Here is a 25,283-nt window from a genome sequence, read left to right on the forward strand (position 1 = left end):
TCACAGGAAAATAATCAATGCAAGAAGACTCAATATGAGAAGAATGCAAGGTTTAATAATAATAAATACATAAAATACTTTGGGGGGGGGCTTATATTTGTACTATTTCATTGATGTACTTGTATTATATATATGTGTAAATTTGATTTTTAAAATATTTTTATGTCCCATATCCTCCTGAGACACCTTCGGAGACCTGGGTCACAGTCAGCCATTATCAACGCCAACCCTGGAGCAATTAGGGTTCAGGGCCTCGCTCAAGGGCACATCGGCAGATTCTTCACCTTGTCAGATTCAAACTAACAACCTTGCAGTTAATGCCCCAACGCGCTAACCGCTAGGCTACCTGTTATATTCTTATTCCAGGGTGGTGCCAGGTTTCCTCCAGACGTGACGCTTGGCATTCAGGCCAAAGAGTTCAATCTTGGTTTCATCAGACCAGAGTTTTTTGTTTCTCATGGTCTGAGAGTCCTTTAGGTGCCTTTTGGCAAACTCCAAGCTGGCCGTCATGTGCCTTTTACTGAGGAGTGGCTTCTGTCTGGACACTCTACCATAAAGGCCTGATTGGTGGAGTGCTACAGAGATGGTTGTCCTTCTGGAATGTTCTCCCATCTCCACAGAGGAACTCTGGAGCTCTGTCAGTGATCATCGGGTTCTTGGTCAACTCCCTAAGGCCCTTCTCCCCCGACTGCTCAGTTTGGCTGGGCGGCCAGCTCTAGGAAGAGTATCAGTGGTTTCATTTTAAGAATGATGGAGGCCACTGTGTTCTTGGGGACCTTCAATGCTGCAGAAATATTTTGGTACCCTTCCTCAGATCTGTGCCTCGACATAATCCTGTCTCTGAGCTCTACGGACAATTCCTTCAACCCTCGTGGTATGGTTTTTGCTCTGACATGCACTGTCAACTATGGGACCTTATATAGACAGGTGTGTGCCTTTCCAAATCATGTCCAATCAATTGAATTTACAACAGTTGGACTCCAATAAAGTTGGAAACATTTCAAGGATGATCAATGGAAACAGGATGCAACAGAGCTCATTTTCGAGTGAGGGTCTGAAAACATTATTTCTGTTTTTTTATTTGTAATAAATTTGCAAAAAATTCAAAAAAAAAATCTCACTTTGTCATAATGGGTTATTCGTGTGTAGATTAAGAAACATTTTCATTTAATCAATTTTAGAATAAGGTTGTTACGTAACAAAATGCGGAACAAAGCCAATGGGTCTGAATACTTCCGGAATGCACTGTTTATATATGGTGCTTACCTGACATGATCGAGTTTGACGTTTAGCAGACAAGTAAGCACAAGGTATCGCATTGTGTGTCGAAAATCATCACCCATTGGTCAAACACACTGACGCAATTACGTATAAGGAGACTGATATGACGCTAACCAATAGCATACCATATTCAAATATCGTTTAAAACATTCCCGGGAAATCCGAGTTTCGCGGGAGGGCCCTTCGCGGGTAAACTGCATCCCCTTATTCATTGTCAGCTTCCTGGAGCCATTTTTTAAACACCCAGAACGGAGCTTTCGATTCAATCAAATCCGTTGCATCTTCCCGTTTTAGAAACGTATCGTTTATACAATTTGAACGAATGGGCATGTAAGATATTAGTCTAACGATATCCCTGATTATTTTGGGTCGAGCCGAGGCGAACTTTGAGGAGAAAGTGCTCCAAAGTAGCGGAGGTACAAACGGACATTTGACCCTGAAGATGAGAAAGAGGGGAGTCCCGGAAAAAGTCCTAATTCCAGGGGTCGGAGGCTCCTCCATGGACAAAAAACAAACGGTTATGTCCCGGTACAGCAATGCGACATATTATCAGATTTTAACACCTCCGCCCTGCCCGAACCAGACTAACAATGTCGGTGTCGCAGACCCGACCGTGAGTCAGCTTTACACTACACCCATAGGGGTGTCTACAAACGGGACAGGACCGCGACCAGCCCTCGGAAGACCCCCGGTAATTTATAACACGATGGCTCTTTTGGCATACAAATATGAAGTGCAAGCTGACCAGTTAGTTAATAACTGTGTATTATGTTCGCTAACTAGTGACATATCCTAGTTATTTAACTAGTACCATTAGCTAGTTGGCTACAATTGCTAGCAAGTAGTAGTAGTATACAGTGCTAGCTTTTTTTTAAAATGTAGCTTAATACACTAATTTATATGTTTTACTGCACAGTCACACGTTTTTGTGATGCACCATTTGTAACGTTTCCCACTTCGAGTTGTCCCCTTTGACAGTGGATTCATAAAAGGGTTATTGAAGAACAATAGCTAAACTAGTTAACGTTAATTAGGTTTAGATACCTAGTTAGCCAAATGGCAAGCATACACCACGTTAGTTGGATAGCCAACACAGCTAGTTAGTGAACTATGGTCTTATTTGACACGTTTTAAACCAATACACCTCGTTGTCGTCCATATCCAGCAGCAGCCACAATTCTTAAAGTTTTGATCTGCAGAAATTATATCGTAATAATAACCCCCAATCAATCTTAAATTAAAATGTATACATAATCGACGACAACAAACAAACGTGTCTTATTCGTGGTACGTAGTTAGTAAAATGCCATCGGCTAGCGCTAAATGAAAGGGAATATATTCCTTAAAAAAACAACCCGAAACTAGGCCTTAAACCACACTTGGAGGGGGATGGGGTGAATCCGGTCCCCGTATTACTTTGGGACGCAAGTTTCTGTCGGTTGTGTTTCTCCCATTTTGTGATCATTCGCTCCCGGCGGCTCAAACAAACCGCGTGTGGAGTCAAACTGAAAGGTATTTACCATAAGTCCCCTCATTGTCATAAAACTAAAAGTGCACCAACTCTCTGTCACGTCGCTCGATACCTATAATACATTGTTTTGATAGCCAACATGGAGTCATACCACGAGGAAGTCCCAACACATTTCAGATTTTGTTGTGAAATGTGGTCAAATCGTGAAAGTTAGATTTTTGTTGTTGTTGTAACTTGCAAGCTGCCTGCCACACACATGGGAAGATGAATATACACTCACACTAAGAAATTATTTATGCAAAAGCATTTAAGGTGGGACTCTAAACGAAACATACTTGACCATAGTTCAAAGAATCAAGCAACTTGCAATGTGCCAATGTAAAGTAAACACATCATCAATGTGGAAGGAGAGGTGCTATGGCCAGTAGTCAGCTCTATAGACATACCAGCCTTTCTCCTGAGATAAATATAAACCACTAGGTTTAAACTAGGTGTCCTGATCTCACTTGACCGTGTTTACATGGGCAACCAGTATCCCCTGTAGTATTCAGGATACTCAAGTAGTCTGTTTTTGAGTTGACGCGTATATACACACAATAACCCCAAAAAGATTGTGTCCCCGTTCTGGGAAACCTGGATAAAATGCCTGTGATATGCTCATCTAAGACTGGGTACTGTGGCATGTGAACATCTTTTATTTTATTTATTATTATTCTCTCTTTTTGATCTGCACAAGCTTAGTTCTGCAAATCATGGGTATTGTGTGATGTTTTCATCTGATTTGTAAAAACAAACGACTTCAAAAAGTAGGCTACCCGTTCAGTTTGATTCACCGTAATGAATTTACAACATACTACTTTCACCTCTAATTTAGACGAGTTTCTGCTTATAATTTGGTTGGTCATTTGTTTGTCAACTATAGATACATGTAGCTTATTTTCTGTCACAATTGTGCTCCTGAGTGGCACAATGGTGGTTGTGATACAGCCTGGAATCAAACCAGGGTCTGTAGTGACACCTCTAGCACAGAGATGCACTGCAGACCTGGGTTCGATTCCAGGCTGTATCACAACCGGTCGTGATTGGTAGTCCCGTAGGGCGGTGCACAATTGGCCCAGCGTTGTTCGGCTTCGTCCAGGGGGGGGGGGTAGGCTGTCATTGTAACTAAGAATTTGTTTTTAACTGACTTGCCTAGTTAAATAGAGAGACTAAATAAAGGAGTGCTCACCAGAATGTCCTACATCGATAGAATGAATGCATTAGTCATCTATACTGAACGAAAATATAAACGCAACCATTTTATATAAGGAAGTCTGTCCATTGTAATAAAATCATTAGGCCTTCATCTATAGGATTTCATGACTGCCCAGCAATCAGAATATGTTTTTCCACACAAAGGGGCATTAATACAGACAGAACTACTCCAATACGAAATATAATCAGTTTGACCGGTTTCAAGGACATTAAAAGATGAAACGCAAAGACTTCAGTTTGTCTTGGGTGCATATTTTATATTCTGTGGTTGAAATACTGTCTGCTTGCATAAGTGTTAAAGATATAACGCATGACAAGCACCTTCAACATTTTATCGCGACGCTGAAAGAAATCGTACTTCTCCACTCTTGTTTTTCAAAACAAACTTACTATTTGTTGTATAATTTCACGGCATAATTCTGCAGGAGTTTATATTCCGTTGCATGTGAGAGGTTATCGGTCGACAGTCAGTGTCCATATTTCAGTTTATATTACATTTAACTCGTATGAATTTAGACGAGGGATCTTCTGTTTATTCATGGATACAGGGATACTCGTGAGCGGGATACCGAAGATGCATGTAAACAGCTTATCCTGAATAGTGTGTGCATGTAAACAGCTTATCCTAAAATGAGACTTTAAGTGGGACATGAGCTACTATCCAGTTTATGGATACAGGGATACTCGTGAGCGGGATACCAAAGATGCATGTAAACAGCTTATCCTAAAATGAGACTTTAAGTGGGACATTTTTAATTTTACCTTTATTTAACCAGGCAAGTCAGTTAAGAACACATTCTTATTTTCAATGACGGCCTGGGAACAGTGGGTCAACTGCCTGTACAGGGGCAGAATGACAGATTTGTACCTTGTCAGCTCGGGGGGTTGAACTCGCAACCTTCCGGTTACTAGTCCAACGCTCTAACCACTCAGCTACCTGCCGACCCTACACTCTAACCACTCGGCTACCTGCCGTCCCTACACTCTAACCACTAGGGTACCTGCCGACCCTACACTCTAACCACTAGGCTACCTGCCGACCCTACACTCTAACCACTAGGGTACCTGCCGACCCTACATTCTAACCACTAGGCTACCTGCCGACCCTACACTCTAACCACTAGGCTACCTGTCGACCCTACACTCTAACCACTAGGCTACCTGCCGACCCTACACTCTAACCACTAGGCTACCTGTCGACCCTACACTCTAACCACTAGGCTACCTGCCGACCCTACACTCTAACCACTAGGGTACCTGCCGACCCTACACTCGTAACCACTAGGGTACCTGCAGACCCTACACTCTAACCACAAGGCTACCTGCCGACCCTACACTCTAACCACTAGGCTACCTGCCGACCCTACACTCTAACCACTAGGCTACCTGCCGACCCTACACTCTAACAACTAGGCTACCTGCCGCCTCTACACTCTAACAACTAGGCTACCTGCCGCCTCTACACTCTAACCACTAGGGTACCTGCCGACCCTACACTCTAACCACTAGGGTACCTGCCGACCCTACACTCTAACCAATAGGGTACCTGCCGACCCTACACTCTAACCACTAGGCTACCTGCCGACCCTACACTCTAACCACTAGGCTACCTGCCGACCCTACACTCTAACCACTAGGCTACCTGCCGACCCTACACTCTAACCACTAGGCTACCTGCCGTCCCTACACTCTAACCACTAGGGTACCTGCCGACCCTACACTCTAACCACTAGGCTACCTGCCGACCCTACACTCTAACCACTAGGGTACCTGCCGACCCTACATTCTAACCACTAGGCTACCTGCCGACCCTACACTCTAACCACTAGGCTACCTGTCGACCCTACACTCTAACCACTAGGCTACCTGCCGACCCTACACTCTAACCACTAGGCTACCTGTCGACCCTACACTCTAACCACTAGGCTACCTGCCGACCCTACACTCTAACCACTAGGGTACCTGCCGACCCTACACTCGTAACCACTAGGGTACCTGCAGACCCTACACTCTAACCACAAGGCTACCTGCCGACCCTACACTCTAACCACTAGGCTACCTGCCGACCCTACACTCTAACAACTAGGCTACCTGCCGCCTCTACACTCTAACAACTAGGCTACCTGCCGACCCTACACTCTAACCACTAGGCTACCTGCCGTCCCTACACTCTAACCACTAGGGTACCTGCCGACCCTACACTCTAACCACTAGGCTACCTGCCGACCCTACACTCTAACCACTAGGGTACCTGCCGACCCTACATTCTAACCACTAGGCTACCTGCCGACCCTACACTCTAACCACTAGGCTACCTGTCGACCCTACACTCTAACCACTAGGCTACCTGCCGACCCTACACTCTAACCACTAGGCTACCTGTCGACCCTACACTCTAACCACTAGGCTACCTGCCGACCCTACACTCTAACCACTAGGGTACCTGCCGACCCTACACTCGTAACCACTAGGGTACCTGCAGACCCTACACTCTAACCACAAGGCTACCTGCCGACCCTACACTCTAACCACTAGGCTACCTGCCGACCCTACACTCTAACAACTAGGCTACCTGCCGCCTCTACACTCTAACAACTAGGCTACCTGCCGTCCCTACACTCTAACCACTAGGGTACCTGCCGACCCTACACTCTAACCACTAGGGTACCTGCCGACCCTACACTCTAACCACTAGGCTACCTGCCGACCCTACATTCTAACCACTAGGCTACCTGCCGACCCTACACTCTAACCACTAGGCTACCTGTCGACCCTACACTCTAACCACTAGGCTACCTGCCGACCCTACACTCTAACCACTAGGCTACCTGTCGACCCTACACTCTAACCACTAGGCTACCTGCCGACCCTACACTCTAACCACTAGGGTACCTGCCGACCCTACACTCGTAACCACTAGGGTACCTGCAGACCCTACACTCTAACCACAAGGCTACCTGCCGACCCTACACTCTAACCACTAGGCTACCTGCCGACCCTACACTCTAACAACTAGGCTACCTGCCGCCTCTACACTCTAACAACTAGGCTACCTGCCGTCCCTACACTCTAACCACTAGGGTACCTGCCGACCCTACACTCTAACCACTAGGGTACCTGCCGACCCTACACTCTAACCACTAGGCTACCTGCCGACCCTACATTCTAACCACTAGGCTACCTGCCGACCCTACACTCTAACCACTAGGCTACCTGTCGACCCTACACTCTAACCACTAGGCTACCTGCCGACCCTACACTCTAACCACTAGGGTACCTGCCGACCCTACACTCGTAACCACTAGGGTACCTGCAGACCCTACACTCTAACCACAAGGCTACCTGCCGACCCTACACTCTAACCACTAGGCTACCTGCCGACCCTACACTCTAACAACTAGGCTACCTGCCGCCTCTACACTCTAACAACTAGGCTACCTGCCGCCTCTACACTCTAACCACTAGGGTACCTGCCGACCCTACACTCTAACCACTAGGGTACCTGCCGACCCTACACTCTAACCACTAGGCTACCTGCCGACCCTACACTCTAACCACTAGGCTACCTGCCGACCCTACACTCTAACCAATAGGGTACCTGCCGACCCTACACTCTAACCACTAGGGTACCTGCCGACCCTACACTCTAACCACTAGGGTACCTGCCGACCCTACACTCTAACCACTAGGCCACCCTGCCGCCACATGAGCTACTATCCGGAAAACTGTACAGGTGAACGTGGTTAGTTCCTCAAGTGGCGGGAACATCGTCTCTCAAACCACTTCATCTGATTCCGGGCCATTTGACTTATGTCCGAACGGTCGAATTGAGATTCATTTGCCCCTATGTGTTTTTTTGTTGTTGTTGTTTTTAGACTTTTATATGGCATATTTTGTTGACAGTTTGACAAGAACATGTGGTAGCTGACGAGCTTTACAAATTGTTTTCAAAGAAATGAGTGAATTTGCTAGCAAGCTCAACAGCTAGCTAGTTGACTGCTGTGGTTAGCTGAAAAAGGACTTGTTTGGATCATCTCATCCTTTTTTTAGACTTTTTAAAGGTGTTCTTACACTTGTGATTTTGAACATTTCAAAGTAACTGGTCACCTTCCATGCCTTTGTTTTATTATATCACTTCTGGAGTGTAGAAACGTCAGTCATTTTCACTATTCTTAGCAATGATTTAGGAATCCTTGTAAGTATTAGCTAGGTTGCTACTTGTTGTTCGCCTACTGAAATTGAACTTCAGTTCATGAAAATAAATAGCTAGCCAGCTACTTAACCCTGTTGCCCAAAGCTAACGTTATAAGCAGCCAGCTAGCTTCATCTGGCTAGTGAGGGCGACCGGACCGGGTTGTGTGTTGTGAAGCAAGACACAAACGGCGTTCCGTAGAAATTCTGGTTGAGAATGAAACGACTGAACAAAGAAACATCACAGTAAGTAAGTGAAGGAAACCGGTTTTGATGTTTTAGTGGTAATGGGGACATAAGGCCAACACTATAACTGTTTAGTCAGTGTGGTGTGGTGGGTGTAACCTTTATTTAAATAGACATGTCAGTTAACATATTATTTATAATGACGGCCTACCCCGGCCACACCCGGGTGACGCAGGACCAATTGTGCGCCGCCCTATGGGACTCCCAATCACGGCCGGATGTGATACAGCCTGGATTCAAACCAGGGTCTGTAGTGACACCTCTTGCATTGAGATGCTGTGCTTTAGACCGCTGTGTGTGTTTTAACTACTAGAATGCTTAAACGGTTGCAAAAAATGTTAAATATTGGTAATCGGTATCACTTTTTTTGGTGGCAAGTAAAATATTGGTATCGGACAAAAATGTAATATCGGTGCATCACTGCTCTAAACTTTAACAAACACAGTAGTACTAGGTCACGCAGTAGTACTAGGTCACGCAGTAGTACTAGGTCACGCAGTAGTACTAGGTCACGCAGTAGTACTAGGTCACGCAGTAGTACTAGGTCACGCAGTAGTACTAGGTCACGCAGTAGTACTAGGTCACGCAGTAGTACTAGGTCACGCAGTAGTACTAGGTCACGCAGTAGTACTAGGTCACGCAGTAGTACTGGGTCACGCAGTAGGTCACGCAGTAGTAGTAGGTCACGCAGTAGTAGTAGGTCACGCAGTAGTAGTAGGTCACGCAGTAGTAGTAGGTCACGCAGTAGTAGTAGGTCACGCAGTAGTAGTAGGTCACGCAGTAGTAGTAGGTCACGCAGTAGTACTAGGTCACGCAGTAGTACTAGGTCACGCAGTAGTACTAGGTCACGCAGTAGTACTAGGTCACGCAGTAGTACTAGGTCACGCAGTAGTACTAGGTCACGCAGTAGTACTAGGTCACGCAGTAGTACTAGGTCACGCAGTAGTACTAGGTCACGCAGTAGTAGTAGGTCACACAGTAGTACTAGGTCACGCAGTAGTACTAGGTCACACAGTAGTACTAGGTCACACAGTAGTACTAGGTCACGCAGTAGTACTATTAGGTGTAATTGGCTTACAAGAAATAATAATGATAATAATAAATAGATATTTTATAGCACATTTCAAAGAATCTCAAAGCACATAAAATATAGCCAGCTAACTTAACATTTAAATAGTGGAGATTTGAAAGTCTTGTCGTCTTGGAGGAAGTTGAGGCAGTTTGGGCGGGAAAGGCAGTGAGGGTTTAGTGGAGAGGCATCAGTGGGACTGCCAGGGAGAAAACAAAGGCAGTTTGGGGGGGAAAGGCAGTGAGGGTTTAGTGGAGAGGCATCAGTGGGACTGCCAGGGAGAAAACAAAGGCAGTTTGGGGGGGAAAGGCAGTGAGGGTTTAGTGGAGAGGCATCAGTGGGACTGCCAGGGAGAAAACAAAGACAGTTTGGGGGGGAAAGGCAGTGAGGGTTTAGTGGAGAGGCATCAGTGGGACTGCCAGGGAGAAAACAAAGACAGTTTGGGGGGGAAAGGCAGTGAGGGTTTAGTGGAGAGGCATCAGTGGGACTGCCAGGGAGAAAACAAAGGCAGTTCGGGCGGGAAAGGCAGTGAGGGTTTAGTGGAGAGGCATCAGTGGGACTGCCAGGGAGAAAACAAAGGCAGTTCGGGCGGGAAAGGCAGTGAGGGTTTAGTGGAGAGGCATCAGTGGGACTGCCAGGGAGAAAACAAAGGCAGTTTGGGCGGGAAAGGCAGTGAGGGTTTAGTGGAGAGGCATCAGTGGGACTGCCAGGGAGAAAACAAAGGCAGTTTGGTGGGGAAAGGCAGTGAGGGTTTAGTGGAGAGGCATCAGTGGGACTGCCAGGGAGAAAACAAAGGCAGTTCGGGGGGGAAAGGCAGTGAGGGTTTAGTGGACAGGCATCAGTGGGACTGCCAGGGAGAAAACAAAGGCAGTTTGGGGGGGAAAGGCAGTGAGGGTTTAGTGGACAGGCATCAGTGGGACTGCCAGGGAGAAAACAAAGGCAGTTCGGGCGGGAAAGGCAGTGAGGGTTTAGTGGACAGGCATCAGTGGGACTGCCAGGGAGAAAACAAAGACAGTTTGGGGGGGAAAGGCAGTGAGGGTTTAGTGGAGAGGCATCAGTGGGACTGCCAGGGAGAAAACAAAGACAGTTTGGGCGGGAAAGGCAGTGAGGGTTTAGTGGAGAGGCATCAGTGGGACTGCCAGGGAGAAAACAAAGGCAGTTTGGGGGAAAGGCAGTGAGGGTTTAGTGGAGAGGCATCAGTGGGACTGCCAGGGAGAAAACAAAGGCAGTTTGGGGGGGAAAGGCAGTGAGGGTTTAGTGGAGAGGCATCAGTGGGACTGCCAGGGAGAAAACAAAGTCAGTTTGGGGGGGAAAGGCAGTGAGGGTTTAGTGGAGAGGCATCAGTGGGACTGCCAGGGAGAAAACAAAGGCAGTTTGGGGGGGAATGGCAGTGAGGGTTTAGTGGAGAGGCATCAGTGGGACTGCCAGGGAGAAAACAAAGGCAGTTTGGGGGGAAAGGCAGTGAGGGTTTAGTGGAGAGGCATCAGTGGGACTGCCAGGGAGAAAACAAAGGCAGTTTGGGGGGAAAGGCAGTGAGGGTTTAGTGGAGAGGCATCAGTGGGACTGCCAGGGAGAAAACAAAGGCAGTTTGGGGGGAAAGGCAGTGAGGGTTTAGTGGAGAGGCATCAGTGGGACTGCCAGGGAGAAAACAAAGGCAGTTTGGGGGGAAAGGCAGTGAGGGTTTAGTGGAGAGGCATCAGTGGGACTGCCAGGGAGAAAACAAAGGCAGTTTGGGGGGGAAAGGCAGTGAGGGTTTAGTGGAGAGGCATCAGTGGGACTGCCAGGGAGAAAACAAAGGCAGTTTGGGGGGGAAAGGCAGTGAGGGTTTAGTGGAGAGGCATCAGTGGGACTGCCAGGGAGAAAACAAAGGCAGTTTGGTGGGGAAAGGCAGTGAGGGTTTAGTGGAGAGGCATCAGTGGGACTGCCAGGGAGAAAACAAAGGCAGTTTGGTGGGGAAAGGCAGTGAGGGTTTAGTGGAGAGGCATCAGTGGGACTGCCAGGGAGAAAACAAAGGCAGTTTGGAGGAGGGGGGGACAGGCCGTCTTTCACAGCCCACCACACCTGCTTCTCTGAATGGCCAGTCAGTCCGTTGGGCTCCTTCTCTGGTTCTGGTCCTCCATTGCCAGGAATGTAGCACCCACCTGGGTGATGGCACAGCTGCTGAAAAGCCACCACATCTTGGCAGTGATTAATTCCCTGAACTTCCTCTGGACATGGTATGCAGTCCTTGGTGTAATAGTTCCAAACAGATTGAATAAAAACCTGAATTATTTTAATCTAAACAGCTAGCTAGCTGTCAAGCCAAAATATATAAACTTTGTATCACTGTCCTGCAACTCATGACCACAGGATGAAAAATGAAATAATAAAAAAAATACCACCTATAAATATGTGAACTATTTAGATCTCGCTGCCAAGGTCAACTTCATTTATTTAACCTTTATTTAACTAGGCAAGTCGGTTAAGAACAAATTCTTATTTACAATGACGGAATAGGAACAGTGGGTTAACTGTCTGTTCAGGGGCAGAACGACTGATTTTTACCTTGTCAGCTTGGGGATTGAATCTAGCAACCTTTCGGTTACTGGCCCAACACTAACCACTAGGCTACCTGCCGGCCCTACACTCTAACCACTAGGGTACCTGCCGACCCTACAATCTAACCACTAGGGTACCTGCCGACCCTACACTCTAACCACTAGCCTACCTGCCGACCCTACACTCTAACCACTAGGGTACCTGCCGACCCTACACTCTAACCACTAGGGTACCTGCCGACCCTACACTCTAACCACTAGCGTACCTGCCGACCCTACACTCTAACCACTAGGGTACCTGCCGACCCTACACTCTAACCACTAGGCTACTTGCCGACCCTACACTCTAACCACTAGGGTACCTGCCGACCCTACACTCTAACCACTAGGGTAACTGCCGACCCTACACTCTAACCACTAGGGTACCTGCCGACCCTACACTCTAACCACTAGGGTACCTGCCGACCCTACACTCTAACCACTAGGCTACCTGCCGACCCTACACTCTAACCACTAGGGTACCTGCCGACCCTACACTCTAACCACTAGGCCACCCTGCCGCCACATGAGCTACTATCCGGAAAACTGTACAGGTGAACGTGGTTAGTTTCTCAAGTGGCGGGAACATCGTCTCTCAAACCACTTCATCTGATTCCGGGCCATTTGACTTATGTCCGAACGGTCGAATTGAGATTCATTTGCCCCTAAGTGTTTTTTGTTGTTGTTGTTTTTAGACTTTTATATGGCATATTTTGTTGACAGTTTGACAAGAACATGTGGTAGTTGACGAGCTTTACAAATTGTTTTCAAAGAAATGAGTGAATTTGCTAGCAAGCTCAACAGCTAGCTAGTTGACTGCTGTGGTTAGCTGAAAAAGGACTTGTTTGGATCATCTCATCCTTTTTTTAGACTTTTTAAAGGTGTTCTTACACTTGTGATTTTGAACATTTCAAAGTAACTGGTCACCTTCTGTGCCTTTGTTTTATTATATCACTTCTGAAGTGTAGAAACGTCAGTCATTTTCACTATTCTTAGCAATGATTTAGGAATCCTTGTAAGTATTAGCTAGGTTGCTACTTGTTGTTCGCCTACTGAAATTGAACTTCAGTTCATGAAAATAAATAGCTAGCCAGCTACTTAACCCTGTTGCCCAAAGCTAACGTTATAAGCAGCCAGCTAGCTTCATCTGGCTAGTGAGGGCGACCGGACCGGGTTGTGTGTTGTGAAGCAAGACACAAACGGCGTTCCGTAGAAATTCTGGTTGAGAATGAAACGACTGAACAAAGAAACATCACAGTAAGTAAGTGAAAGAAATAGGTTTTGATGTTTTAGTGGTAATGGGGACATAAGGCCAACACAATAACTGTTTAGTCAGTGTGGTGTGGTGGGTGTAACCTTTATTTAAATAGACATGTCAGTTAACATATTTCTTATTTATAATGACGGCCTACCCCGGCCACACCCGGGCGACGCTGGACCAATTGTGCGCCGCCCTATGGGACTCCCAATCACGGCCGGATGTGATACAGCCTGGATTCAAACCAGGGTCTGTAGTGACACCTCTTGCATTGAGATGCTGTGCTTTATACCGCTGTGTGTGTTTTAACTACTAGAATGCTTAAACGGTTGCAAAAAATGTTAAATATTGGTAATCGGTATCACTTTTTTTGGTGGCAAGTAAAATATTGGTATCGGACAAAAATGTAATATCGGTGCATCGCTGCTCTAAACTTTAACAAACACAGTAGTACTAGGTCACGCAGTAGTACTAGGTCACGCAGTAGTACTAGGTCACGCAGTAGTACTAGGTCACGCAGTAGTACTAGGTCACGCAGTAGTACTAGGTCACGCAGTAGTACTAGGTCACGCAGTAGTACTAGGTCACGCAGTAGTACTAGGTCACGCAGTAGTACTAGGTCACGCAGTAGTACTAGGTCACGCAGTAGTACTAGGTCACGCAGTAGTACTAGGTCACGCAGTAGTACTAGGTCACGCAGTAGTAGTAGGTTACCCAGTAGTAGTGGTTCACGCAGTAGTAGTGGTTCACGCAGTAGTAGTGGGTCACGCAGTAGTAGTGGGTCACGCAGTAGTAGTGGGTCACGCAGTAGTAGTGGGTCACGCAGTAGTAGTGGGTCACGCAGTAGTAGTGGGTCACGCAGTAGTAGTGGGTCACGCAGTAGTAGTGGGTCACGCAGTAGTAGTGGGTCACGCGGTAGTAGTGGGTCACGCGGTAGTAGTGGGTCACGCGGTAGTAGTGGGTCACGCGGTAGTACTGGGTCACGCGGTAGTACTGGGTCACGCAGTAGTAGTGGGTCACGCAGTAGTAGTGGGTCACGCAGTAGTAGTGGGTCACGCAGTAGTAGTGGGTCACGCAGTAGTAGTGGGTCACGCAGTAGTAGTGGGTCACGCAGTAGTAGTGGGTCACGCAGTAGTAGTGGGTCACGCAGTAGTAGTGGGTCACGCAGTAGTAGTGGGTCACGCAGTAGTAGTGGGTCACGCAGTAGTAGTGGGTCACGCAGTAGTACTAGGTCACGCAGTAGTACTATTAGGTGTAATTGGCTTACAAGAAATAATAATGATAATAATAAATAGATATTTTATAGCACATTTCAAAGAATCTCAAAGCACATAAAATATAGCCAGCTAACTTAACATTTAAATAGTGGAGATTTGAAAGTATTGTCGTCTTGGAGGAAGTTGAGGCAGTTTGGGCGGGAAAGGCAGTGAGGGTTTAGTGGAGAGGCATCAGTGGGACTGCCAGGGAGAAAACAAAGGCAGTTTGGGCGGGAAAGGCAGTGAGGGTTTAGTGGAGAGGCATCAGTGGGACTGCCAGGGAGAAAACAAAGGCAGTTTGGTGGGGAAAGGCAGTGAGGGTTTAGTGGAGAGGCATCAGTGGGACTGCCAGGGAGAAAACAAAGGCAGTTCGGGGGGGAAAGGCAGTGAGGGTTTAGTGGAGAGGCATCAGTGGGACTGCCAGGGAGAAAACAAAGGCAGTTTGGTGGGGAAAGGCAGTGAGGGTTTAGTGGAGAGGCATCAGTGGGACTGCCAGGGAGAAAACAAAGGCAGTTTGGGCGGGAAAGGCAGTGAGGGTTTAGTGGAGAGGCATCAGTGGGACTGCCAGGGAGAAAACAAAGGCAGTTTTGGGGGGAATGGCAGTGAGGGTTTAGTGGAGAGGCATCAGTGGGACTGCCAGGGAGAAAACAAAGGCAGTTTTGGGGGGAATGGCAGTGAGGGTTTAGTGGACAGGCATCAGTGGGACTGCCAGGGAGAAAACAAAGGCAGTTTGGAGGAGGGGGGGACAGGCCGTCTTTCACAGTCCACCACACCTGCTTCTCTGAATGGTCAGTCAGTCCGTTGGGCTCCTTCTCCGGTTCTGGTCCTCCATTGCCAGGAATGTAGCACCCACCTGGGTGATGGCACAGCTGCTGAAAAGCCACCACATCTTGGCAGTGATTCATTCCCTGAACTTCCTCTGGACCCGGTATGCAGTCCTTGGTGTAAATAGTTCCAAACAGATTGAATAAAAACCTGAATTATTTTAATCTAAACAGCTAGCTAGCTGTCAAGCCAAAATATATAAACTTTGTATCACTGTCCTGCAACTCATGACCACAGGATGAAAAATGAAATAATAAAAAAAATAACACCTATAAATATGTGAACTATTTAGATCTCGCTGCCAAGGTCAACCTCGTTTATTTAACCTTTATTTAACTAGGCAAGTCGGTTAAGAACAAATTCTTATTTACAATGACGGAATAGGAACAGTGGGTTAACTGTCTGTTCAGGGGCAGAACGACTGATTTTTACCTTGTCAGCTTGGGGATTGAATCTAGCAACCTTTCGGTTACTGGCCCAACACTCTAACCACTAGGCTACCTGCCATCCCTCCACTCTAACCACTAGGCTACCTGCCATCCCTCCACTCTAACCACTAGGGTACTTGCCTCCTCTACACTCTAACCACTAGGGTACTTGCCTCCTCTACACTCTATCCACTAGGGTACCTGCCATCCCTACACTCTAACCACTAGGGTACCTGCCGTCCCTCCACTCTAACCACTAGGGTACCTGCCATCCCTCCACTCTAACCACTAGGGTACTTGCCTCCTCTACACTCTAACCACTAGGGTACTTGCCTCCTCTACACTCTAACCACTAGGGTACCTGCCGTCCCTACACTCTAACCACTAGGGTACTTGCCTCCTCTACACTCTAACCACTAGGCTACCTGCCATCCCTCCACTCTAACGACTAGGGTACTTGCCTCCTCTACACTCTAACCACTAGGGTACTTGCCTCCTCTACACTCTAACCACTAGGGTACTTGCCTCCTCTACACTCTAACCACTAGGGTACTTGCCTCCTCTACACTCTAACCACTAGGGTACTTGCCTCCTCTACACTCTAACCACTAGGGTACTTGCCTCCTCTACACTCTAACCACTAGGGTACTTGCCTCCTCTACACTCTAACCACTAGGGTACTTGCCTCCTCTACACTCTAACCACTAGGGTACTTGCCTCCTCTACACTCTAACCACTAGGGTACTTGCCTCCTCTACACTCTAACCACTAGGGTACTTGCCTCCTCTACACTCTAACCACTAGGGTACTTGCCTCCTCTACACTCTAACCACTAGGGTACTTGCCTCCTCTACACTCTAACCACTAGGGTACTTGCCTCCTCTACACTCTAACCACTAGGGTACTTGCCTCCTCTACACTCTAACCACTAGGGTACTTGCCTCCTCTACACTCTAACCACTAGGGTACTTGCCTCCTCTACACTCTAACCACTAGGGTACCTGCCGTCCCTACACTCTAACCACTAGGGTACTTGCCTCCTCTACACTCTAACCACTAGGGTACCTGCCGTCCCTACACTCTAACCACTAGGGTACTTGCCTCCTCTACACTCTAACCACTAGGGTACTTGCCTCCTCTACACTCTAACCACTAGGGTACTTGCCTCCTCTACACTCTAACCACTAGGGTACTTGACTCCTCTACACTCTAACCACTAGGGTACCTGCCGTCCCTACACTCTAACCACTAGGGTACCTGCCGTCCCTACACTCTAACCACTAGGGTACTTGCCTCCTCTACACTCTAACCACTAGGGTACTTGCCTCCCCTTAGAAAGACTATGTACGCCGTGACCCTTGAGGCTTGTTTTCCATCTGAAGGTTTCCAGATGTTCAACTTCTGTATAACTCTTCTGTCTCAGGCGAAGCGTCGGTTGGAGCTGGAGGAGAGGGACCAGTACACCACTGAGCCAATCAGTGAGCCCAGAGCTAAGAGAGCCACCACACACTCCCTCAGAAGAACTCAGAGTAAGTGACTGGGGGGGGGGGGACTCCCTTCCATCTCATAATTGCTCAAATAAAAAGCAAATTCTCTGAAGTAACATCTCACGGCACAACGCCTCTCCTCTATTTGAACTGGGTAGTTGTTGTGTAAACATTGATGTTGGCTACGTGTGCGTTGAAAACAACAACATGTAGTTCTTGTACATGAATGTTCTGTATTATGTGTTGTGTGGACCCCAGGAAGAGTAGTGGCTGCTTTTGCAATAGCTAATGAGGATCCTAATGAAATACCAAAATACCGTGCTAAGTGACGTTACGTTTTTTTTAGTCATCAAGCAGAAGATGTTTTCCAGAGCGACTCGCAGCTCAGCATTGCTTATCCGGGGAAGACTTTTAACAGTAGCCTCGTGAGCTTACGTGAATGGTTCGTTTAACTGGTAGTGCAGCGGTAGTCAGTCTGGGAGTATGAGGCTCGACTTTACTGTGGATTTAGTTCAGTAGACATTCTACCAGGAGATGTTATTGTCAGACATCAGGGATCCTGTATGAGAGGAGAAGAGACACCGTTTGGTACGAGTCAACATGACAGGCGTGAGTTGGGGACGAGAGAGCAATTTGGGGCAGAGGTCAGGTTAAACGAAGTGAGGAAGAACATGTTTCACTAATCTTCTGGACAGCAACAGGGGTGTATTGGCTGTTCAGGAGGGGCTCGGGAATAGGAGAAAGGCTTTTAAGTGCCACTTCTTGTGTGAATAGGTCCTTTGTCTGTGCAGCTGAATGACCCAATGGGTGAATAAACTTGGTATGAGCTTCACTGATCGTCCACGACATTTTCTAAGGTTAATTAAGAACCTAACACTATTGAAACACTTCACTAACTCTAGGTTGAAGGAAAGGAGACGAGGAAGAAGGGACAGGCTTGGGGACAACGCCGCAGGCAGGAACACCAATGTTTGTTGAGAAATTCTGGCCCCACCCATGCCTTGAACATTGTTGTTCCTTCCCTGGGCTGGCTGTGTGTTCCTTCCTGGGCTGGCTGTGTGTTCCTTCCCTGGGCTGGCTGTGTTGTTCCTTCCCTGGGCTGGCTGTGTGTTCCTTCCCTGGGCTGGCTGTGTGTTCCTTCCTGGGCTGGCTGTGTGTTCCTTCCCTGGGCTGGCTGTGTTGTTCCTTCCCTGGGCTGGCTGTGTGTTCCTTCCCTGGGCTGGCTGTGTGTTCCTTCCCTGGGCTGGCTGTGTTGTTCCTTCCCTGGGCTGGCTGTGTTGTTCCTTCCCTGGGCTGGCTGTGTTGTTCCTTCCCTGGGCTGGCTGTGCGTTCCTTCCCTGGGCTGGCTGTGTGTTCCTTCCCTGGGCTGGCTGTGTTGTTCCTTCCCTGGGCTGGCTGTGTTGTCCCTTCCCCGGGCTGGCTGTGTGTTCCTTCCCCGGGCTGACTGTTGTTTCTTCCCTGGGCTGGCTGTGTGTTCCTTCCTGGGCTGGCTGTGTGTTCCTTCCCCGGGCTGGCTGTGTTGTCCCTTCCCCGGGCTGGCTGTGCGTTCCTTCCCCGGGCTGGCTGTGTTGTCCCTTCCCCGGGCTGGCTGTGTGTTCCTTCCCCGGGCTGACTGTTGTTTCTTCCCTGGGCTGGCTGTGTGTTCCTTCCTGGGCTGGCTGTGTGTTCCTTCCCTGGGCTGGCTGTGTTGTCCCTTCCCCGGGCTGGCTGTGTGTTCCTTCCCCGGGCTGACTGTTGTTTCTTCCCTGGGCTGGCTGTGTGTTCCTTCCCTGGACCTGCTCAATGCTCTGTTTGGGTCTGTCGGTCAGTCTGTGTGTATGTGTCTCTAACCCATCTCCTCTCCCTCCAGCTCCTGTCTGTGGTAACTAACCCATCTCTCTCCCTCCAGCTCCTGTCTGTGGTAACTAACCCATCTCCTCTCTCTCTCCAGCTCCAGTCTGTGGTAACTAACCCATCTCCTCTCTCTCTCCAGCTCCAGTCTGTGGTAACTAACCCATCTCCTCTCTCTCTCCAGCTCCAGTCTGTGGTAACTAACCCATCTCCTTTCCCTCCAGCTCCTGTCTATGGTAACTAACCCATCTCCTCTCTCCCTCCTGTCTGTGGTAACTAACCCATCTCCTCTCTCCAGCTCCAGTCTGTGGTAACTAACCCATCTCCTCTCTCTCTCCAGCTCCAGTCTGTGGTAACTAACCCATCTCCTCTCTCTCCAGCTCCTGTCTGTGGTAACTAACCCATCTCCTTTCCCTCCAGCTCCAGTCTGTGGTAACTAACCCATCTCCTTTCCCTCCAGCTCCAGTCTGTGGTAACTAACCCATCTCCTCTCTCTCTCCAGTCTGTGGTAACTAACCCTTCTCCTCTCTCTCTCCAGTCTGTGGTAACTAACCCTTCTCCTCTCTCTCTCCAGTCTGTGGTAACTAACCCATCTCCTCTCTCTCTCCAGTCTGTGGTAACTAACCCTTCTCCTCTCCCTCTCCAGTCTGTGGTAACTAACCCTTCTCCTCTCTCTCTCCAGTCTGTGGTAACTAACCCTTCTCCTCTCTCTCTCCAGTCTGTGGTAACTAACCCATCTCCTCTCTCTCCAGTCTGTGGTAACTAACCCTTCTCCTCTCTCTCTCCAGTCTGTGGTAACTAACCCTTCTCCTCTCTCTCTCCAGTCTGTGGTAACTAACCCATCTCCTCTCTCTCTCCAGTCTGTGGTAACTAACCCTTCTCCTCTCCCTCCAGCTCCAGTCTGTGGTAACTAACCCATCTCCTCTCTCTCTCCAGTCTGTGGTAACTAACCCATCTCCTCTTTCTCCCTCCAGCTCCAGTCTGTGGTAACTAACCCATCTCCTCTCCCTCCAGCTCCAGTCTGTGGTAACTAACCCATCTCCTCTTTCTCCCTCCAGCTCCAGTCTGTGGTAACTAACCCATCTCCTCTCTCCCTCCAGCTCCAGTCTGTGGTAACTAACCCATCTCCTCTCCCTCCAGCTCCAGTCTGTGGTAACTAACCCTTCTCCTCTCCCTCCAGCTCCAGTCTGTGGTAACTAACCCATCTCCTCTCTCTCCCTCCAGCTCGTCTGTGGTAACTAACCCATCTCCTCTCCCTCCAGCTCCAGTCTGTGGTAACTAACCCATCTCCTCTCTCCCTCCAGCTCCAGTCTGTGGTAACTAACCCATCTCCTCTCCCTCCAGCTCCAGTCTGTGGTAACTAACCCTTCTCCTCTCCCTCCAGCTCCAGTCTGTGGTAACTAACCCATCTCCTCTCTCTCCCTCCAGCTCGTCTGTGGTAACTAACCCATCTCCTCTCCCTCCAGCTCCAGTCTGTGGTAACTAACCCTTCTCCTCTCCCTCCAGCTCCAGTCTGTGGTAACTAACCCATCTCTCTCTCTCCAGTCTGTGGTAACTAACCCATCTCCTCTCTCTCCCTCCAGCTCGTCTGTGGTAACTAACCCATCTCCTCTCCCTCCAGCTCCAGTCTGTGGTAACTAACCCATCTCCTCTCTCTCCCTCCAGCTCCAGTCTGTGGTAACTAACCCATCTCCTCTCTATCCAGCTCCTCCCTCCCCATTAGAGAAGACCAGGTATGACACATCTCTATGCCTCCTGACCCAGAAGTTTGTCCAGCTGCTGGCCCAGTCCAGTGATGGCGTGGTGGACCTGAACCGGGCCGCGGAGTCCCTCAAGGTGCAGAAGAGACGCCTCTATGACATCACCAACGTCCTGGAGGGGGTGCATCTCATCAAGAAATCCTCCAAGAACAACATCCAGTGGCTGTGAGTGGGGGGGCTTGATACACGGCTGTGAGTGGAGGGGGGGCTTGATACACGGCTGTGAGTGGAGGGGGGGGGCTTGATACACGGCTGTGAGTGGGGGGGGGGGGCTTGATACACGGCTGTGAGTGGAGGGGGGGCTTGATACACGGCTGTGAGTGGAGGGGGGCTTGATACACGGCTGTGAGTGGGGGGGGGGCTTGATACATGGCTGTGCAGAGCCAACCTGAATTGCACTTCCTGGCTAAAAAAAAAAGCACCAAAGTTGGTGGAACCCGTGCAGTAACGGACCAGATCCCACTTAGATTGGGGTCCCACGATAGTGCCACGGGTAGACCGTGTGTGGAATAAAACACGTGTGTTCTTTCCCATTTGAGTGTGTGTGTGTGTTAACATGTGCTCTTCTCTCCTCGTGTGTTTGTTTTTATTTTATTTGTTGAACCTTTATTTAACCAGGAAGGGCTCATTGAGATTTGAAATCTCTTTTTCAAGCGCGTCCTGATCAAGATAGGCAGCACCAAATCATTACAAAAATGACAGACAGACAACGTGGAAAAACTACAAGTCATCTAGTAAAAACCATAGAATTCACAAGAGCTTAACAAAATCAAAAACAGCAAATTTAAAAAATTGACAGGACAGGGAATCAGTCTCAAAATCATTCATCAGTGATTTTAAAAATACCAATCGGGACAAGTACCTTCAGTTTTTAAAAGTATTTTGTAAGCTGTTACAAGACGATGGTGCAGAGCACATAAAAGCCCTTTTACCAAATTCAGTTGGGACATTTGGAACAGTTAGCAGGATAAAGTCCAGCGAACGAAGAGAGTCCCCACCACATTTCTGAACAATAAAAATGCCCAAATAAAAAGGTAGTAAACCCAAAATGGCTTTGTAAATAAAGGTATACCAGTGTCTGAGCCTACGAGTGACTAGAGAAGGCCAGCCAACCCTGGTATACAAAGTGCAGTGGTGCGTAAGGGTTTTGCAGTTTAAAATAAATCTCAAAAGTGCCACTGTAAAGAGTGTCAATGGATCTCAAACACTGAGCGGAAGCATTCATATATAAAACATCCCCATAGTCTAGTAAAGGCATAAATGTAGCTGACACTAGCCTCCTTCAGGTTTCAAAAGAAAAAAAGGCCTTATTCCTCAAATAAAATCCCAATTTCAGCTTCAATTTTTTTTGTAAGTTGTTGAATATGCAATTTAAAAGAGGCGTCAGAGGTCTATTTCTTGCATTAGAAAACACCATTAGTTTAGTTTTGTCAGTATTGAGGATAAGCTTCAATTGACACAAGGTATGTTGAACAGTATAAAAAGCGAGGCACAACAATAATCAAAGAGTCCTCAGCATAAAAGTGACGTTGTGCATTTTGCACATTTTTGTCTAAATTATTTATATAAATAGAGAATTAGAGGGGACCAAGTACAGAGCCCTGGGGCACACCACTACAGACAGCCAATTTAACAGACATGAGCCCATCAAATTGAGTGTACTGAGTTGTGTATTTGGCCTGGTATGGTGTCCAATCAGAGGTAGCTGTCAATCGTTGTCCCTGATTAGGAACCATACTTAGGTAGCCTGGTTTCACTTTTGAGTTGTGGGTGATTATTTTTCCGTTTCAGTGTTTGTACCATTTGGGACTGTTTCGGTTTTCATTTTGATTCTTTTGTATTTTGTATTCATTTTCCATTAAATCACATTGTGGATACATACCACGCTGCATTTTTGTCCTCCGATCCTTCCTACTACTCCTCAGAGGAGGAAGAGGAGGAGGAGGAAGACAACCGTTACAGTTAGATTGAACAGAGATGTAAGTGGTTCAGCTATGAAATCAGCTGCCAGATTTAAAAATCAGTGATCCAAAAGATCAGGACCTGCAGGTATTTCTCTGATCTAAGGATTTCAGGGCTTTATGGTACCACCTGCACTGAGAATGGCAAAAAGCTACAAGTTTGACCAGCTCTCACTGGTTCATCCACACAGGGTTGGACAGAGACAGAGGACACTGGTTCATCCACACAGGGTTGTACAGAGACAGAGGACACTGGTTTATCCACACAGGGTTGGACAGAGACAGAGGACACTGGTTTATCCACACAGGGTTGGACAGAGACAGAGGACACTGGTTCATCCACACAGGGTTGGACAGAGACAGAGGACACAGGGTTGGACAGAGACCGAGGACACTGAATCAAACAGCCTACCAGATGATACAAAGTGCTCATTGAAACAATTCAGCATTTCAGTTTTGTCATATACAGCACCAGAGTCCTTCAAAACACATGACGGTAATTCATTAACATGACTGGTCCCAGACATCCAGAACTTTCTAGGGTCATTCAGGTTACCAGTGGTAGCAGACATAGCATTTTCAGACTTGGTCTTCCTGAGAAGAAAAGAACACTGGTTTCGTAAACTGCCTAAAAAATAAGCCAATCAGCATCAGAACATGATGTCCTTGCTTTAGCCCAGGCTAGATTACGGTCGTGAATAATACAAGACAGCTCAGAAGAAAACCGTGGACTATCCCTCCCTCTAACTCTGAAGCTGTTAACATGTCCTCTCCTCCTCCTGTGTGTGTGTGTGGTAACATGTCCTCTCCTCCTCCTGTGTGTGTGTGTGTGTGGTAACATGTCCTCTCCTCCTCCTGTGTGTGTGTGTGTGGTAATTTGTCCTCTCCTCCTCCTGTGTGTGTGTGTGTGTGGTAACATGTCCTCTCCTCCTCCTGTGTGTGTGTGTGTGTGGTAACATGTCCTCTCCTCCTCCTGTGTGTGTGTGTGGTAACATGTCCTCTCCTCCTCCTGTGTGTGTGTGGTAACATGTCCTCTCCTCCTCCTGTGTGTGTGTGTGTGTGTGTGTGGTAACATGTCCCCTCCTGTGTGTGGTAACATGTCCTCTCCTCCTCCTGTGTGTGTGTGTGTGTGTGTGGTAACATGTCCTCTCCTCCTCCTGTGTGTGTGTGTGTGTGTGTGGTAACATGTCCCCTCCTCCTCCTGTGTGTGTGTGTGTGTGTGTGTGTGTGTGTGTGGTAACATGTCCCCTCCTGTGTGTGGTAACATGTCCTCTCCTCCTCCTGTGTGTGTGTGTGTGTGTGTGTGTGTGGTAACATGTCCTCTCCTGTGTGTGGTAACATGTCCTCTCCTCCTCCTGTGTGTGTGTGTGTGTGTGGTAACATGTCCTCTCCTCCTCCTGTGTGTGTGTGTGTGTGTGTGGTAACATGTCCCCTCCTGTGTGTGGTAACATGTCCTCTCCTCCTCCTGTGTGTGGTAACATGTCTCCTCCTGTGTGTGGTAACATGTCCCCTCCTGTGTGTGGTAACATGTCCTCTCCTCCTCCTGTGTGTGGTAACATGTCCTCTCCTGTGTGTGGTAACATGTCCTCTCCTGTGTGTGGTAACATGTCCTCTCCTCCTCCTGTGTGTGTGTGGTAACATGTTCCTCTCCTCCTTCTGTGTGTGGTAACATGTCCTCTCCTGTGTGTGGTAACATGTCCTCTCCTCCTCCTGTGTGTGTGTGGTAACATGTTCCTCTCCTCCTCCTGTGTGTGGTAACATGTCCTCTCCTCCTCCTGTGTGTGTGTGGTAACATGTTCCTCTCCTCCTCCTGTGTGTGTGTGGTAACATGTCCTCTCCTCCTCCTGTGTGTGGTAACATGTCCTCTCCTCCTCCTGTGTGTGGTAACATGTCCTCTCCTCCTCCTGTGTGTGGTAACATGTCCTCTCCTCCTGTGTGTGGTAACATGTCCTCTCCTCCTGTGTGTGGTAACATGTCCCCTCCTGTGTGTGGTAACATGTCCTCTCCTCCTCCTGTGTGTGTGTGGTAACATGTCCTCTCCTCCTCCTGTGTGTGGTAACATGTCCCCTCCTGTGTGTGGTAACATGTCCTCTCCTCCTCCTGTGTGTGGTAACATGTTCCTCTCCTCCTCCTGTGTGTGGTAACATGTCCTCTCCTCCTGTGTGTGGTAACATGTCCTCTCCTCCTCCTGTGTGTGGTAACATGTCCTCTCCTGTGTGTGTGTGTGGTAACATGTCCTCTCCTCCTCCTGTGTGTGTGTGTGGTAACATGTCCTCTCCTCCTCCTGTGTGTGGTAACATGTTCCTCTCCTCCTCCTGTGTGTGGTAACATGTCCTCTCCTCCTCCTGTGTGTGTGTGTGTGTGTGGTAACATGTCCTCTCCTCCTCCTG

General features: G+C 48.1%; 1 pseudogene; it reads left to right on the plus strand.

Moving 5' to 3' along the window:
• Positions 1–1,499: 1,499 nt before the first annotated feature.
• Positions 1,500–25,283, plus strand: part of LOC135549514 (transcription factor E2F3-like) — a 33,211-nt pseudogene continuing 9,427 nt past the window's right edge.

Source organism: Oncorhynchus masou, chromosome 12 (genome assembly GCF_036934945.1).
Source record: "Oncorhynchus masou masou isolate Uvic2021 chromosome 12, UVic_Omas_1.1, whole genome shotgun sequence".
Taxonomy (NCBI): domain Eukaryota; kingdom Metazoa; phylum Chordata; class Actinopteri; order Salmoniformes; family Salmonidae; genus Oncorhynchus; species Oncorhynchus masou.